The 18363-nt window shown below is 43.6% G+C and overlaps 2 protein-coding genes across 5 annotated transcripts in view; one reads left to right on the top strand and one right to left on the bottom strand.

Moving 5' to 3' along the window:
* PTPMT1 (protein tyrosine phosphatase, mitochondrial 1) overlaps positions 1 to 18363 on the top strand; it is an 88556-nt gene that overhangs the window by 32584 nt on the left and 37609 nt on the right. The gene's annotated exons all lie outside the window — the stretch shown is intronic.
* Positions 1 to 18363, bottom strand: part of CELF1 (CUGBP Elav-like family member 1) — a 93068-nt gene that overhangs the window by 56162 nt on the left and 18543 nt on the right. For 2 of the 4 annotated variants that reach the window (XM_025357538.1, XM_025357540.1), the window contains exon 1: positions 6205 to 6400. The exons of 1 other annotated variant lie outside the window; for it this stretch is intronic. The gene's annotated coding sequence lies outside the window, so the exon portion shown is untranslated. Of the gene's footprint in view, positions 1 to 4915; positions 5665 to 6204; positions 6401 to 18363 lie in introns of those variants that run through there. One more of the 4 variants, XM_025357541.1, reaches the window with a different exon arrangement.

The following is an 18363-nucleotide window of genomic DNA, read 5'->3' as shown; positions in this document are numbered from 1 at the left end:
CCTGCTTTGCCTGAAACTTCTGTGTGGAAACTGCCATTGTCCAGGTGATTCAGCAGTATATCATAATTATATCATACCACTTACAATTATCCCAGCAATTCAACTAACATTCATGCAGCTGGGACCTCAAACCTCATGTATGACCTATTTACAAAGTCTGAAGCTATTTTCAATCACTCAGCTGTATATCTATACATTTTCTCCAATCAACCTTTCCTGCCAAGGCAAAGTACAACATTAGCTGGATTCCAGTAAAGAAGGCAAGGGACAGGGTGAGATAATATGTCAAAACAAGTTCTATAAATACAGCTTTTGGCTTGTATCTCAAAAAGGAATCAAAACAGCTTCAAGTTTAAACAGAAAAACCCTACAGTCCCTGCAGTATCTTACTCGAAGGCTCTAGAGAACATAAGACGCCAGGGATCTGGAATCTTATTTCTCACACTGTATCATCTTGTCTCCCTCTCCCTTATCTCAGGGGGAGGTTTAGATGCAATTGCAAGCTTTATCATTCCAGCTCTGTATCTCCCCTGCCTCTTTTCTTATCTTACCAAATACATCAATTTCCTTCCTCTCTGTGAGGACGCTCCACCTCTTAGGCAGACAGGCCGAATACACACAACATACAACAGTCCTTCCTTAGCACTAGCCACCTAACTTCTATCATCTCCAAAATCCTTGACCAAGCAGCCAAGAACCCTGCCTGTACCATCTGCCCCAACCTCACCATCAAACACATGGGCACTCAAGCAGGATGCTTCCATATGGTCTTGTTTCAGGAGCTCTGTCCTGTTCTGTTGAAAAGCAGGAAACTTTATTTTCTTTCCATTCTTAAATTCTTAATTCTATAAAACTAGAGAAACCAGAAACTACTTCTGCAGAGACACTTCCTGAGACAGGTTATATGCCAGAAAATGCAAATTTTACACCTCTGCGTCAGCCAATCAGGGAACATGTTCAACAAGGATGCATAGCCCTAGGACAAATTCTATTCTATTCTATTATCACTTTTTTAAAAAAGCTACTTTGGCTGGCCTGTAACCCCAGCACTTTGGGAGGCCGAGGCAGGTGGATCACTTGAGGTCAGGAGTTCGAGACCAGCCTGGCCAACATGGTGAAACCCCATCTCTACTAAAAATACAAACAAATTAGCCTGGCGTGGTGGCAGGAACCTGTAATCCCAGCTACTTGGGATGCTGAGGCAGGAGAATCGCTTGAACCGGGAGGTAGAGGTTGCAGTGAGCTGAGATCACGCCACTGCACTCTAGCCTGTGCAACATAGCAAGACTCCATCCCAAAATAAATAAATAAATAAATAAATAAATAAGGTACTTCAATTACCATGCTTTCAACACTCCGTACCAGGCAAGGTGGCTCAGGCCTGTAATCCCAGCACTTGCACTTTGGGAGGCCAAGGCGGGTAGATCACGAGGTCAGGAAATCAAGACCATCCTGGCTAACATAATGAAACCCCGTCTCTACTGAAAACAAAAAAATTAGCCGGGTGTGGTGGCGGGCGCCTGTAGTCCCAGCTACTCGGGAGGCTGAGGCAGGAGAACAGTGTGAACCCGGGAGGCAGAGCTTGCAGTGAGCCGAGATCACGCCATTGCACTCCAGCCTGGGTGACAGAGTGAAACTCCGTCTCAAAAAAAAAAAAAAAAGAGTGCTCCTCACATTTAAATACCCACTTAAATCATCTGTCACATCCTTCAAATCACTCCTAAAAAATTTTAACTTTCCACAAAATTTAACTTGTCAGTGCTTTGATTTCATTTTTATAAAAACAAGCTCTTTAAAAAAAAGCCAGGAGATCTATCAATCAAAAAAGCAACTACATTTTTAGAAAACATCTACTAATATACCCAGAACTAAAGAGAGTACCAAAAAAAGGCCCAATCCCTATCCTTAAGGAGTTAATGGTCTTGTTCAGAAAATATGACTTGCACTAGAAACAAGAAAAATGGGACAGCATCTATCTAAGGGAAAATGTTACCATAAATGTGAGAGACTTTAAAAAATCCCAGAAGAGACCGGGCGCGGTGGCTCACACCTGTAATCCCAGCACTTTGGAAGGCCAAGGCGGGCAGATCACGAGGTCAGGAGATCGAGACCATCCTGGCTAACACAGTGAAATACCGTCTCTACTAAAAAATACAAAAAACTAGCTGGGCGAGGTGGCGGGCGCCTGTAGTCCCAGCTGCTCGGGAGGCTGAGACAGGAGAATGGCGTGAATCCGGGAGGCGGAGCTTGCAGTGAGCCGAGATCGCACCATTGCACTCCATTCATCACACTGTCCATGATATAATACATTTTTTGCTACCCTCCACTGAATTACATGGCCTACTAATAATTCCCTCATTATCATTTCTTTTAAACAGACTTCTCTGTTTTCCTGTCACTATCACAAAGATTATAAGCTTATGGATATGGCAAAACCTGCTGGTTCTCCCTTCCCATGCTCCCCTTGTAAGGGCATCTCTGGAAGATGTGTGGTGCAAGAAATGAGGTAAAGAAGCAGGCCAGGCACTGTGGCTCACTCCTGTAACCCCAGGACTTTGGGAAGCCGAGGTGGGCAGATCACTTGAGCTCAGGAGTTCAAGACCAGCCTAGGCAACATGGCAGAACTATCTCTACCCAAAAAATAAAAAAAAAATTAACTGGGCATAGTGGCATGTGCCTGTAGTCCCAGCTACTCCGGAGGCTGAGGTGGGAGGATCACTTGACCCTGGAAGCAGAGGTTGTGGTGAGCCAAGATCACGCCACTGCACTCCAGCCTGGATGACAGTGAGCCCAATCTCTCCACCCTGCGCCCCGCCCCCACAAAAAAGGCTAAAATTAATTCTGCTTTCACTATCTTCAGTAAATAGTCTGGTACTAGTGGAGATAAACTCGTAATTTTAGAGATGTTTCACAAACTTGTTACTTGACTTGCTGTTCTTTACCATCAATAAATGAACTAGTACAGTTGATGGTGATCTGCAAAACCAAAATCATATAGTCATTTTTTCATAAGGAAATTCTAAAATGAAAATGGGTTAGACTGATTCATTATTTAATAATCTCAAATAATAAAGTGTGCTAATAAAATAGACAAATATTAACTACAAACCCACAATGTACCTTATACTTAGACTCTAGAGTCATACTAATTAGTCATTTCTAATCCCAGTTTTGCTGCTTGCTAGCCAGGTAACTGGGGAAATTGTTTAACTTCATAAATACCTCTGTTTCCTCATGCACAAAATGGTTACAGAAACACCATCTACCTTGCAGGATATTTGTTAGAATTAAAATATTTATATATGTAAAGTATTTAGAATAGTGCCTGACACATAGAAAATGTTCAATAAACATTTGCTACCATTATTATTCTGGGCACTAAGTTTGGTGTCTATGGTGGAAGAGAATGAGTCCCAAAAAATTTCAGTCTGTTACATGATGATTCTATCTCTTCAAAATAAAGTATCTGATCTTAAGATGTACTGTACAAGGCTCAATTATTATGTTATTCAAAGACAACAGGTTCATCTGTTTACTGAGCTAGAAACATAGCATGTAGTTTCACTTTCTAAAATGCAACAGCTATGTTAATTTTTTCTTTTTTTTTGAGACGGAGTTTCGCTCTTGTTGCCCAGGCTGGAGTGCAATGACATGATCTTAGCTCACTGCAACCTCCACCTCCCAGATTCGAGAGATTCTCCTGCCTCAGCCTCCCAAGTAGCTGGGAATACTGGCATGCGTCACCAAGCCTGGCTAATTTTTTTGTATTTTTAGTAGAGACGGGGTTTCTCCATGTTGGTCAGGCTGGTCTTGAACTCCTGACCTCAGGTGATCCGCCTGCCTCGGCCTCCCAAAGTGCTAGGATTACAGGTGTAAGCCACCTTGCCCAGCTGAAATTTTTTTTATCATTAACACTTGAAGTAGGCCGGGCATGCTGGTTTAAGCCTGTAACCCCAGAACTTCGGGAGGCCAAGGCAGGTGGATCACCTGAGGTCAGGAGTTGGAGACCAGCCTGGACAACATGGTGAAACCCGGTCTCTACTAAAAATACAAAAATTAGCTGGGCATGGTGGTGGGCATCTCCCAGCTACTACTCGGGAGGCTGAGTCAGCAGAACCCAGGAGGCAGAGGTTGCAGTGAGCCAAGATTGTGCCATTGCACTCCAGCCTGGGTGACAGAGCAAGACTCTGCCTTTAAAAAAAAAAAAAAAAAAAAACGCCGGGTGCGGTGGCTCAGGCCTGTAATCCCAGTACTTTGGGAGGCCAAGGCGGGTGGATCACCTGAGGTCAGGAGTTCGAAACCAGCCTGGCCAACATGGTGAAACCCCCATCTCTACTAAAATACAAAAATTAGCCAGGCGTGGTGGCATGCGCCTGTAGTCGCAGCTACTTGGGAGGCTGAAGCAGGAGAATTGCTTGAACCTGGGAGGTGGAGGTTGCAGTGAGCCAAGTTCATGCCACTGCACTCCAGCCTGGGCGACAGAGCAAGACTCCATCTCCCTCCAAAAAAAAGCAAACTTGAAGTAATAAAATAGGCTTCATTTATTAAAAAAAAAAAAAATTGGGTACCTGAGATTATTCCAAAATATTTCCTAGCAGGAAGGGGAAGGGAATAGGCAAGAATTCTGGCAGCAATAGGCTGACAGATCTTGCACCTCCAACTGGGCCTGTTAGAGTCCAGTATATCTTCATTACGGATTACCAAACCATTTGTTCTGAGAGCACTTATTTATGTATAAACATTTATTCATTCATCAAACCAAAAAATAAATTTTTTCTTCGTGAAGCTTTCAAAACGGACACAGTAGAAAAATATAAACTAATAAAACGAGACCAGGGAAGTTAGTAAATTTTTTAAAAGGCCAAGAACAAAAAGAAAGCTAGAATATAGGTGTGCTAATCAGACTGTCACTTACTGAGGCTGAGCTGTAAAATCAAAGAGTTGCCACTGATTTTAATCTCCAATGACAGGCTCTATCTACATAGGGTGCACAATGATTCACAGTATAAATGGGAAAACATTAGGACAGTAAAATGAGATGGGCACTAAGAATAGCCAAGAAAGAGAAGATGAAGCAGATACAACACCATACTCAAAAGAATTTTAGAAAGTCAGTAAGTATACAGGATCCAAGAGAGGCTAAGCACCAGGTCCTAGACCCTAAACTAATAAGCATCCAAAACCTACAATGGACAAGGTGCAAAACAGATCCCTAAGTGATTCAGAGCCAGAACACATCCGTGTATAGTCACATAGAACTCTGCATCCATACCACACAGCCACAGGAAGAAGCTGCCTCAATCAAGGTGTTTCTCCAGCATTTAAATAAAGTCCTTTCCTCTCCTCATTGACTACAGTTACAAACAGTATGTGCAGAGAACTGTTTCATCCCCACTCAGCTGACAAGTTCTATTCCCAACACTGCATGCTTATGACTCATGAGGGGATGGGGGAGGGGAGTGAAAGGAAACTGTAAAACAAAGCAACAAACTTAAATTTAGACTTAAACTGACCAGGAGTAAGGAATTCATCTCTGTTTAATTAGAACATCTCACAGCAGATCAAGAAAGTATTCTTTTAAAATATAGTAACAAACCCAGTATCTTCTGAAAATAACCTGAAATTTGTCTATATGTCATGTCTTCTGCTATTCCTTAAATAGACATGACACCAAAAGGCATTACAAGGCCTCTGTAAGGCCAAACTTTACAAAGTACTCAAACAGCGCAAACAGCATAGGTTGCTGTGGGGCCCAAAGCAACAGGGCATTCCCCATAGTTCCTTTCCTGGCAGACAGTGAAGTCAACACACTTAACCCCTACCGCGCTCTTCCAAGATGTGTACTAAATCATTTCTTAAAGGGGTGGAGGTGCCTCATCTTTTTATAATCAAATTTTATGTCAAAAAATTTGTGTGCCAAGAAAGGAATTCAATTCCACCCCTAAGAGCTGTTCTTTGTGACCTGTAACAAAACAAAGAGAAAAAAAAAAAACACTACTACTTCAACATGGTATGTTTCTAAGGGAACCCAAAGACCATTTCTGACATCACATTTCCCTGTTTGGTACCCTCTAGCCAAGATGGTGTTTTGTTAAATAATACAAATCTTGTCTCCTCGCCCCATTCCTAACATCCTGAAACATTATCTACAATTTACAATTGACTAACCTAAACACAGCAAAACAACAAAGACAAATGAGTCACCTCTTTCACTTGAAAACCTCAGTCCTCCACAGAAACGCACACAGACAGACAGATGGACGCACGTAAGAACACAAACTGCGCGCCCTGGCTGAGTCCTGAGCAGGTCTGAGGCGGTGCGGGTGCCAAAGGGCGGCCACACGGCCTAGCTAGTGGGCTGCTCCTGCTGTTGCTGTACAAATATAGAAAGCTGAAAAGTGGAACAGCAGCTTCAGCAGAACAGATTCTGCTCCGTGCTCAGAGAGGGAGGAGCAGGGAACTGAACAGCTTTACCCATACATGGTTGCTAAAAGGGGGCCATTAGTGAAAGCCCAATTATCTCACACACATGCATTCTGTTCACATGCTCCAGACAAAAAACAGAAACACACAGGCTGGTACTTGAAGTAAGGTTTGAGATATTCTATTTCAGTCAAGGAACTTCCAAATAATTTCACTCACTAACACCAAGAATCCCTCAGCCATGGGAAATGGAAAAGACATTTGAAAACCTTTACTAGGTCAGATTCCTACCAGATCAGCAGTAATGGTGAGGCTCAATTTATCATTTAAATCCTAAAATTTAACATGCAAAAAAAGGTTACTCTCCATTAGTGTGAACAATGTTAACTTTCACTAGCTCCTTGCTGCTTTCAGAATGAAGGTCTCATTCCAACTGTGTATGTTTTGAGCTCTTTTTTATTTTCTGGTTGATACAAGTTAAAATAAACTCTAATATAACTGTTAAAATCTGTGTCTCAGGATGATGGCTTATATAACCAGAAGCCAAATATTTGTGTTCCAAAAATTATTTTACTTAGAACAATTCATTCAGATTCACTTCAAAGTGAAGTATGTGAAAAGCTTAATTGCTGACCAGAGTGAACTTTCCAACAATAAGAAATGCATGGCTGATTGGCTCAAATGATTCTATTCTTCAGCCCTTACTGAAGTATTTAGTGCATACCACCTATGTACTTTATTTCCCCCTTATAGAGATGGGGTTTCATCATGCTGCCCAGGCAGGTCTCGAACTCCTAGGTGCAAGTGATCCACCCACCTTGGCTTGCCAAAGTTCTGGGATTACTGGCGTGAGCCACCAAGCCCAGCCTGGTTATGTATTTATTCAGTATCATAGGGGCTACAGCACAAATGAAAATCACACTATCAGTGACCTCCAATCTAGTTCCCAGATGAGATTAACACGAGATATTAATAATAAAGGCAGACAGTACATGACTACTGCACTAAAGTGTGGGGTACAAACTATAAATGCTATACACATTAAGAGAAGAGAGGCCGGCCTTGGTAGCTCACACGTGTAATCTCAGCACTTGGGGAGGCCGAGGTGGGTGGATTACTTGAGCCCAGGAGTTTGAGACCAGACTGGGCAATGTGGCGAGAACCCGTCTCTATCTACAAACAAAAGAAAAAAAAAGGAAGAAAGAAAAGAGAGAAGAGAGACTGAGAACAGAAAGACAGGCCTAGACTTTCTTGCTTATCCCACCTACCAGAACTCTCATAATGGGACCTGCGCGCTGGGAGTAGTGGCTCACATCTGTAATCCCAGCACTTTGGCAGGCCAAGGTGGGCAGATCACCGAGGTCTGGAGTTCGAGACCAGCTTGACCAACAGGGAGAAATCCTGTTGAAAATACAAAATTAGCCAGGTGTGGTGGTGCGTGCCTGTAATCCCAGCTACTCGGGAGGCTGAGGCTGGAGAATCGCTTGAACCTGGGAAGTGGAGGTTGCAGTGAGCCAAGATTGTGCCATTGCACTCCATCTTGGGCAATAAGAGCAAAACTCTGTCTCAAAGAAAGAAAAAAAAAGGCACCTGCGATATCTTAAATGTGAAGAATACAGGATTTGAACTAGATGATTTCTAAGGTCCCTCCATTTCTGAAATTCTGAGTTTGTAGTTTCAACCTAAAATGTTTCATAGTATGAGATTAATGCCACACTACTTATGGAAGCAAAATTATAGTTTTTGCCTACTTTAGAGAAAACATATTCTAAAGAAAGATAAAAATAAATTCAGACCATAACTCAGCATCCACTGTAACATTTCTCATATAACACTTTCAGGAAAACGTTCTTCCATCTGAGACATTTCTGCCTAGCCTGTTGAATAAATTTTAAACCACTATTAAGAAAAAAAAAAACCACAAAACCCTGTCACAGGGAAATAAAATGGTGGAACTAGAAATGTTTATGCTGATATAACTATGAGATCCTTGATTATACAACACTGCTCAGTTAACCAGTCATCAAAAGGAGTTCCAGGCCAGGCAGTGGTGGCTCATGCCTGCTATCTCAGCACTTTGGGATGCCGAGGTGGGCACATCACCTGAGGTCAGGAGTTCGAGACCAGCCTGGCCAACAAGGTGAAACCCTGTCTCTACCAAAAATACAAAAATTAGCTGGGCATGGTGGTGCATGCCTGTAATTCCAGCTACTCAGGAGGCTGAGGCAGGAGAATCACTTGAACCCAGGAGGCACAGGTTACAGCGAGCCGAGACTGTGCCATTGCACTCCAGCCTGGGCGACAAGAGCAAAGCTCCAAAGAAAAAAGCACTGCCTAGCTCCTATCCATTACTGAGTACATAGCAGGATTTCAGCAGTGGAGGCACATTCATGTCCCATAAAACAGATATGCAAGTATTCAACATGTTATTAAAAGCCTCTTAACACTTAACATAAGGAGACCTCGTCTCTACAGAAAGTAGTAAAAAAATTAGCCGGACATGGTGGCATGTGCCTATAGTCCCAGCTACTCAGGGGGCTGAGGTGGGAGGATTCCTTGAGCCCAGGAGGTCAAGGCTGCAGTTAGCTGTGATTGCGCCATCACACTCCAGCCTGGGTGACAAAGTGAGACCCTGACTCAAAAAATAAAAAAAATTAAGTAAAAGCCTCTTAACTGGGCCAGATGTAGTGTTTCACCCCTGTAATATCAGCACTTTGAGAGGTCAAGGGAGAGGATCACTTGAGACCAGGAGTTCAAGTACATCCTGGGCAACATAGTGAGACCCTGTCTCTACAAAACTTAAAAACAAACTAAGTCTCTTCATTGTATATACTGGCTTATGTACTTAATTTTTTTAAGAATCTGAGCAGTCCTATTATAGCAACTCTGACTTCCCAAAGAGTAGCTTACTGTGAATTAATATGCGTCTTTCGTGTTTAAGATCACAGCTTTAATTGCCTATCTACTAAAAATACTTGTGTGAAGACAACTAAGTAAAAATACAGAACACAAAGCAGGCCAGGTGCGGTGGCTCACGCCTGTAACCCCAGCACTTTGGGAGGCCAAGGCGGGTGGGTCACCTGAGGTCAGGAGTTCAAGACTAGCCTGGCCAACATGGTGAAACCACATTTCTACTAAAAATACAAAAATTAGCTGGGCGTGGTGGTGTGCGCCTGTAATCCCAGCTACTTGGGAGGCTGAGACAGGAGAATCGGTTGAACCCGAGAGGCGGAGGTTGCAGTGAGCCAGGATTGCACCATTGCACTCTGGCCTGGGCGACAAGAGTGAAACTCTGTCCCCCATTCCCCCACCCCCGACAAAGCAATACACCACATAATGTGTACACGAAGAGGGATTGCTCCAAGTATAACCTCAGAATCAAAATGACTATAAATATGTATAATATGTATAATCAAAATGACTATAAATATATATAATATAAGTATGGCCTTTGATAAGTCAGTTCTCCTCCCTTATTTCCTCGAGAGAAATAGGGGATTGGACTAGATCAGGGGTACACATCTACGGCCCACTGACATTTCGGGAATTCAAAAAACTTCCTTATGTTATGTGTAAAACTCTACCTCTGTATGCATTTATAAGGAAGTGGATTCACAACTTTTACCAGATTTTCAGTTTAAGCACTCAAGACAACAATATACAGTTATTCCATCTCACATTTTTTTAAAAAGTTAAAGTTTGGCCAGGCACAGTGGCTCACACCTGTACTACAAGCACTTTGGGAGGCCAAGGTGGGAGGACTGTTCATTGAGGCCAAGCGTTTTAGGCTGCAGTGAGCTATGATTGTGCCACTGCACTCCAGCCTGGAAAACAGCAAGATCCTGCCTCTTAAAAAACAAAAGATAAAAATTGGGAGGTCGAGGCAGAGGTATCACTTGAGGCCAAGAGTGTGAGACCAGTCTGAGCAATACAGTAAGACCCCATCTCCACAAAAAAACAAAAGCCACAAAAATTAGCTAGGCATGCTGGCACCCGCCTGTGGTCCCAGCTACTCAGGGGGCTAAGGCAGGAGGATCATTTTGATTCCAGGAGCTCAAGGCCGCAGTAAGCTATGATCACGCCACTGTGATCAGGGCAACACACTGAGACCCTGCCTCAAAAAAAAAAAAAAAAAAAAAAAAAGGTAAAGCTTCCAGCTTTTACTTTTACTTTTACCCAGGCTAGGGTCCAGTGGCAGGATCACTGCTCACTGCAGCCTCAACCTCCTGGGCTGGAGTGATCCTCTCACTTCAGCCTCCCAAGTATCTGGAATTGAGTACACATGTGTGCCACCTCACCCAGTTTATTTTACCTTTTTTTTTTTTCTTTTTTCTTTTGAGACAGTCTTGCTCTGTAGCTCTGGCTGGAGTGCAGTGGCACAATCTTGACTCACTGCAACCTCTGCCTCTCAGGTTCAAGTAATTCTCCCACCTCAGTCTCCCAGGTAGCTGGGACTATAGCTCCTGGCTCCAGTTTCTACTTCTAATCCTACCTTGGAGCAAAGAAAGTAGGAGACAAGGCCAGGCGCAGTGGCTCATGCCTGTAATCCGAGCACTTTGAGAGGCTGAGGTGGGTGGATTACTCGAGGTCAGAAGTTCGAGATCAGCCCGGGTAACATGGCAAAACCCCATCTCTACTAAAAACATAAAAATTAGTGGCCAGGCATGCTGGCTCACACCTGTAATTCCAGCACTTTGGGAGGCCAAGGCGAGCAGATCACATGAGGTAAGGAGTTCAAGAGCAGCCTGGCCAACGGTGGCAAAACCCTATCTCTATTAAAAATACAAAAATTAGCTGGGAGTGGTGACACACGCCTGTAGTCCCAGCTACTTGGGAGGCTGAGGCAGGAAAATCACTTGACCCAGGAAGCAGAGGTTGCAGTGAGCCGAGATCCTGTCACTGCACTCCAGCCTGGGCAACAGAGTGAGACTCCGACTCAGAAAAAAAATTTTAAAAATTAGCTGGGTGTGGTCGCGGGTATCTGTAATCCCAGCTACTGGGGAGGCTGAGGCAGAAGAACTTCTTAAATCTGGGAGGCAGAGGTTGCAGTGAGCCAAGATCACACCACTGCTCTCCAGCCTGAGCAACAGGGTAAGACTCTCTCTCAAAAAAAAAAAAAAAAAAAAAGAGAGAGAGAGAGAGACAAATACTTGGGCAGGGGACATGATACCAGAGTATGAAAGACTGGAATGAAGAGGACTGATAATAGGTAGGCAAACAAAGCCACCCATCCTGTCAGCAGGAGAGGTACTATATGAGAACAGCTATTGCCTTATGCCTCAATTTGTAAAGAGTATATAAAAGAAAAAATTAGCCTTCGTCTAAGACAATTTTAAAGTGTCTGTTACTGAATCATTTAAGCCTAAAATTTTTAGGTTCTCATGGCAACCTAAATCATCCCACTGCGCATATTGTATATAAAGTGCATATTTAGAGGCTTAACTAGTAAACTCAAAATGTGACATATGTGCAATGTGGGCGACATTATTCTGGGAAACTTAACTTCAAAATCTTCCACATTTTATTCTGCAGCCCCAAAGATGATATAATAGAGTCAACTATGCAGAAGATGCAAGCTCAAGGAAGAAGAGGTACAAAGAACATAAACAGAAGCAAAGACATGAAAGACAAGAAGAAAATTCAGGCTATCAGAAAAAAATTCTGAACATGGCTCTCTACCACTGTGAATCAACCTGTAAATGAAGGCTTAAAAAACAAGATTGCTACTGAGGACATATATCAACATAGCATTTAGGACATGCTTTAATGTGGGCCCAGTCAAAAGAGGACATAGTCACAGATCAGACAGTTTGGTAAATGTGGCACCGACTCCACGGCAGTCTAGAAAGGACGGTGTTTCTCTTTCGCAGCAGCTCACAGAATATAGCTGTTTAGAATTAAGAAACAGTATCAGAGACAGAAGGATGGCTGTGAGACATGAAAACTGGGAGAGAGGACCAGATTTTAAGAGGAAGAAGGCTGGGTACATGCCTGTAATCCCAGTACTTTGGGAGGCCAAGGCAGGAAGATCGCTTGAGACCAGGAGTTTAAGACCAGCCTGGGCAATACAGGGGGACTCTGTCTCTACAAAAATGGAAAAAATTAGCCAGGCATGTGCCTGTAGTGCCAGCTACTTGAGAAATTGAGGTGGGAGGATCGCTTGAGCCCAGGAGGTCAAGGCTACAGTGAGCCACAATTAGGTCATTGCACTCCAAGCCTGGGCGACAAAGGAAGACCCTGTCTCAAACCAAAAAGCCCGGCATGGTAGCTCACATCTGTAATCCCAACACTTTGGGAGGCCGAGACGGATGGATCCCCTGAGGTCAGGAGTTCAAGACCACCCTGGCTAACTTGGCGAAACCCCATTTCTACTAAAAATACAAAAATTACTCAGGCGTGGTGGTAGATGACTGTAATCCTAGCTACTCAGGAAGCTGAGGCACGAGAATCACTTGAACTCGGGAGGTGGAGGTTGCAGGGAGCTAAGATCACGCCACTGCACTCCAGCTTAGGTACAGCAAGACTCTACCTCAAAAAAAAAAAAAAAAGAAAAGAAAAGAAAAAAACAGGCCAGGCGCGGTGGCTCACACCTGTAATCTCAGCACTTTGGTAGGCCGAGGTGGGTGGATCACGAGGTTAGGAGATAGAGACCATCCTGGCTAACATGGTGAAACCCCATCTCTACTAAAAATACAAAGCATTAGCTGGGTGTGGTAGCACTCGCCTGTAGTCCCAGCTACTCTGGAGGCTGAGACAGGAGAACTGCTTGAATCCGGGAGGCAGAGGTTGCAGTGAGCAGAGATCGCACCACTACACTCCAGCCTGAGCAACAGGGCGAGACTTCATCTCAAAAAACAAACAAACAAACAATAAGACCCAAAATATTATTTTTGAACCCCAAACTCACTTTTGTATAGATATACCCACTCTAGAAACAATGACAAAAGCATTCGCAAAATGCACCACAAAAACACAAAATAACTTGCCTACTTGGCTTCTGATTTTGCCTTAAAAGTATTTTTGAGGCCTATTCTGACATTCTTTAGCTCAAAATCATCTCCTTATATTAAGCACACTGTAAAGCACTTTAAACTCAATATAGCATTTATCATCATCTCTTCCCTTCCACCTGTTAAAGGACTAGCTTGTTCCAAATATGGCATTATCTTTTCAAAGTTCTAGGGTTTAGGCATGACATAATTCCTTTAAAGAATTATTTGTCTTGTCATGACTGACAAGCATGACTTAAATGGAGATAAACAGGCTACCGAAAAACATTGGGAATTTTTCTGATTTACAACTGCTTTTTGTTTGTTTGTTTGTTTGTTTGGAGACAGTCTCACTCTGTCGCCCAGGCTGGAGTGCAGTGGTGCAATCTCTACTCACTGCAACCTCTGCCTCCTGGGTTCAAGCGATGCTCCTGCCTCAGCTGACTGAGTAGCTGGGACTACAGGTACCCACCACCAGGCCTGGCTAATTTTTGTATTTTTAGTAGAGACGGGGTTTCACCATGTTGGCCAGGCTGGTGTTAAACTCCTGACCTCAGGTGATCCACCCATCTTGGCCTCCCGAAGTGCTGGGATTACCGGCGTGAGCCACCGTGCCCGGCCTACAACTACTCTTTTATGATGAGAGGAAAAACAGTATATAGCTTTAAAATGGGAAATCCACATAAAACTATCCTCCATTTCAACTCCAGTAGAGGGGCTTTTGCCATTAAACAAGTAACCTCCACCTGAGGAAAGAGGCAGATGCTGCCTGCACAGGATGCTATAGAAGGGATTCCTTCGATGGATAGAAAGTTTATCTGCATAACTTCTATAAAGGTCCTTTGCTAACCTCAGAAACCGATTTCACATGAAAAGTAGAGGAAAGGTGAATCCAATGTGTGGGTAGAGACAACAGAACAGTGCAGGGAAAATTCCTGCTTCTATCTCTATGTGAATTTAAGTAAGGCATTCCATGTCCCTCATTTTCAAAATGATAGGATTAAAGAAGAAAAAAACATCTGAAGTTTCTAACATTTTGAGCCTATGGCTTACTTTTGCTCCCTCCTAAGGCTGCCTGGGCCACCCACCACCTTCCCACTGCTGCACCTTACCATAATTAGGCAGCTTTTTAAAGCTTCTAATTAACGGAACACAGAAATTAAAACCTTAAAACTTTCTTTTCTATTTCTGGCTCATTGCAAATGTGCAACAGCATTTTATTAAGGAGTTGTTAATGCCACACAGTTCTTGCTATACTGGCTTTTCTTTGAACCTCAGTGACAGTTACACAGTGACAAGTTGTAAGCAAAGAGGCTGTTACCATGGGAACCCACTAGGATTCCTGGGGGTGGATCCAGAAGACTTTTTTTTTGGTCACAGTATTTTTTTTTTTTTTTTTTTTTTGATGTTCTGGATCTGGCAATTCAGAAAGCTGATCTTATTCTTTCAGCAAGCTACCTTCAAGAAATAGTACCATACAATATACATTTCTGAAGAAATATTGGACCAAGCGCAGTGGCTCATGCCTGTAATACCAGCACTTTGGGAAGCCGAGGCGGGTGGATCATTTGAGGTCAGGAGTTCAAGACTAGCCTGGCCAACATGGTGAAACCCCGTTTCTACTAAAAATACAAAAATTGGCCAGGTGCAGTGGCTCATGCTTATAATCCCAGCACTTTGGGAGGCCAAGGCGGGCAGACTGCCTGAGCTCAGGAGTTCACAACCAGCCTGGGCAACACGGTGAAACCTCCTCTCTACTAAAATACAAAAAATTAGCCGGGCATGGTGGTGTATGCCTGTAGTCCCAGCTACTCGGGAGGCTGAGGGAGGAGAACTGCTTAAACCCCAGGAGGCGGAGGTAGCAGTGAGCCGAGATCACACCACTGCACTCCAGCCTGGGCTATAGAGCGAGACTCCATCTCAGTAACAACAACAACAACAACAACAATAATAATACAAAAATTAGCTGAGCATGATGGCAGGCACCTGTAATCCCAGCTATTTGGGAGGCCAAGGCAGAAGCATCGCTTGAACCTTGGGTTCAAGGCGATGAGGCAGGGGTTACAGTGAGCTGAGATTGCTCAAGTGCACTCCAGCCTGGGCAACAGAGCGAGACTCTATCACCAAAAAAAAAAAAAAAAAAAAGAATATTTAAAACTATTTTAGTGACACTATCTTGCAAAATAGTTAAATATACTCAATTCTTAGTTTTTCCCCTCCCTCTTCATAAAAGCAGTTACATCAATATAAACTCAACTGAAGTTTCTACGACCTATGCATGCTGCTATTTCTTTCCAGACTACAATATAAGTTATATTTAGCATTTTTTCTTTTTTTTTGGAGACAGAGTTTCACTCTTGTTGCCCAGGCTAAATAAAGTGCAGTGACGCAATCTCTGTTCACTGCAACCTCCGCCTCCCTAGTTCAAGCTATTCTCCTGTCTCAGCCTCCCGAGTAGCTGAGATTACAGGCACCTGCCACCATGCCTGGCTAATATTTTGTATTTTCAGTAGAGATGGGGTTTCACCATGTTGGCCAGGCTGGTCTCGAACTCCTGACCTCAGGTGATCCACCTGCCTTGGCCTCCCGAAGTAATGGGATTACAGGCATGAGCCACTGCTCCTGGCCATATTTAGTATTTTTTCTATGAAGATTTCAATGTTTTCCAAAGTTCAAGAAATCTCAGCTTCTCTACACAATTATGTTAGAAATATATCAGACACAAAATTATAAAAAATAAAGCTGGCCAGGCACGGTGGCTCACACCTGTAATCCCAGCACTTTGGGAGGCCAAGGTCGGGGGATCACAAGGTCAGGAGACCGAGACCATCCTGGTTAATCTGGTGAAACCCCGTCTCTATTAAAAAATACAAAAAATTGGCTGGGCGCGATGGCTCACGCCTGTAATCCCAGCACTTTGGGAGGCCGAGGCAGGTGGATCACGAGGTCAGGAGATCCAGACCATCCTGGCTAACATGGTGAAACTCCATCTCTACTAAAAAACACAAAAAATTAGCCGGGCGTGGTGGCGGGCGCCTGTAGTCCCAGCTACTCGGGAGGCTGAGGCAGGAGAATGGCATGAACCCAGGAGGTGGAGCTCGCAGTGAGCCGAGATCGCGCCACTGCACTCCAGCCTGGCAACAGAGCGAGACTACGTCTCAAAAAAAAAAAAAAAAAAAACCTAAAAAATTAGCTGGGTGTGGTGGTGGGCGCCTGTAGTCCCAGCTACTCGGGAGGCTGAGGCAGGAGAACGGCGTGAACCCGGGAGGCGGAGTTTGAAGTGTGCCAAGATGGCGCCACTGCACTCCAGCCTGGGCAACAGAGTGAGACTCCGTCTCAAAAATAAATTTAATTAATTAAATTAAATTAAATTTTAAAAAGTCAAGGGAAGTAAAAGTTCAATCTCCAAGTATGCCTCCAAAACTGCGGTGTGTAGATAAATGTGATGTTAAATTACATTTAGGGAGATGAACTGACACTCCTAGCTAACTGTGTGTTGCCACTCAGTTCCCTGGAGACTCATTCTGTTAGAAGATATCTTAAGAAAACATATTGTTTACAAGTCTGATCTGTGGATCTGGTTTTTTCAGAAGTGGAACAGTCAGAATTAGGAAAAAAAAATTTTTTTTCCCCTAAGTCGGAAGCTTACTGGGAAAGGGTTAAATTAAGTCTTCCCATAGATCTAGCTTAGCCCAGAGCAAACTTATACCAGACAAATGAACATTAACAAAAACAGCACTTGATTTCACAGTAATAGTCTAGAACTTCAGCTACCCTAGGCCTGATCCATAATAATTTGAGCCAGAAAGTACCTGGTACAAATTTCAAGAGTATCCCTCACACTAATAATAACTACTGAAGCCTAAATATAAATTCCATTTAAATAAAATGTGTTAAAAACCAAACTCAGAACCAATTCATACAACAAATTCACAAACCAAAAGGAAAAAAAAAATGGTTCTATGGAGATAAGATATACCATTAACTACAGTAGGCAATAGTTATCAAGACACTCCACAAAAATATTATGTCTTGGGCTGGGTGAGATGGCTTCATGCCTGCAATCCCAGTACTTTGGGAGGCCGAGGCAGGCGGATCACTTGAGTTCAGGAGTCTGAGACCAGCCTGACCAACATGGAGAAACTCCGTCTCTACTAAAACTAGAAAATTAGCCGGGCATGGTGGGGCATGCCTGTAATCCCAGCTACTCAGGAGGCTGAGGCAGAAGAATCGCTTGAACTCGGGAGGTAGAGGTTGCAGTGAGCCAAGGTTGCACCACTGCACTCCAGCCTGAGCAACAAGAGTGAAACTCCGTCTCAAAAAAAAAAAAAAAATCATGTCTTGTTTTGCTATATTTACTCACCTAAGCTTTCCTGTAGCAGGCCCACAATAGTTTTTTTTTTTTCTTGAGACAGAGTCTTGCTCTGTCGCCCAGGCTGGAGTGCAGTGGTGCGATCTCAGGTCACTGCAACCTCCACCTCCTGGGTTCAAGTGATTCTCCTGCCTCAGCCTCCAGAGTAGCTGGGATTACAGGCGTGTGCCACCATGCCCGGCTAATTTTTTCTATTTTTAATAGAGATGGGGTTTCACTGTGTTAGCCAGGATGGTCTCGATCTCCTGACCTCATGATCCGCCCGCCTCAGCCTCCCAAGGCGCTAGGAATTATAGGCATGAGCCACCCACCGTACTCCGTGTAAGAGTTTGTTTTTAAATAGTTTCTGGCCAGCACGGCAGCTCACGCCTGTAATCCCAGCACTTTGGGAAGCTGAGGCAGGTGAATCACTTGAGGCCAGGAGTTTGAGACTAGCCTGGCCAGCATGGCCAAACCTCATCTCTACTAAAAACAGAAAAAAGATAGATAGATAGATTAGACAGACAGACAGACAGACAGACAGATAGTTTCCCAATGCTATCTATAACCCAAATTAGCTCAGTAAAGAGGTTTGCAAGC

The sequence above is a fragment of the Theropithecus gelada genome, chromosome 14 (assembly GCF_003255815.1).
Source record: "Theropithecus gelada isolate Dixy chromosome 14, Tgel_1.0, whole genome shotgun sequence".
NCBI classification, from domain to species: domain Eukaryota; kingdom Metazoa; phylum Chordata; class Mammalia; order Primates; family Cercopithecidae; genus Theropithecus; species Theropithecus gelada.
The sequence above is the reverse complement of the archived record's forward strand: the minus strand, read 5'-3'. Positions and strand labels throughout refer to the sequence as shown.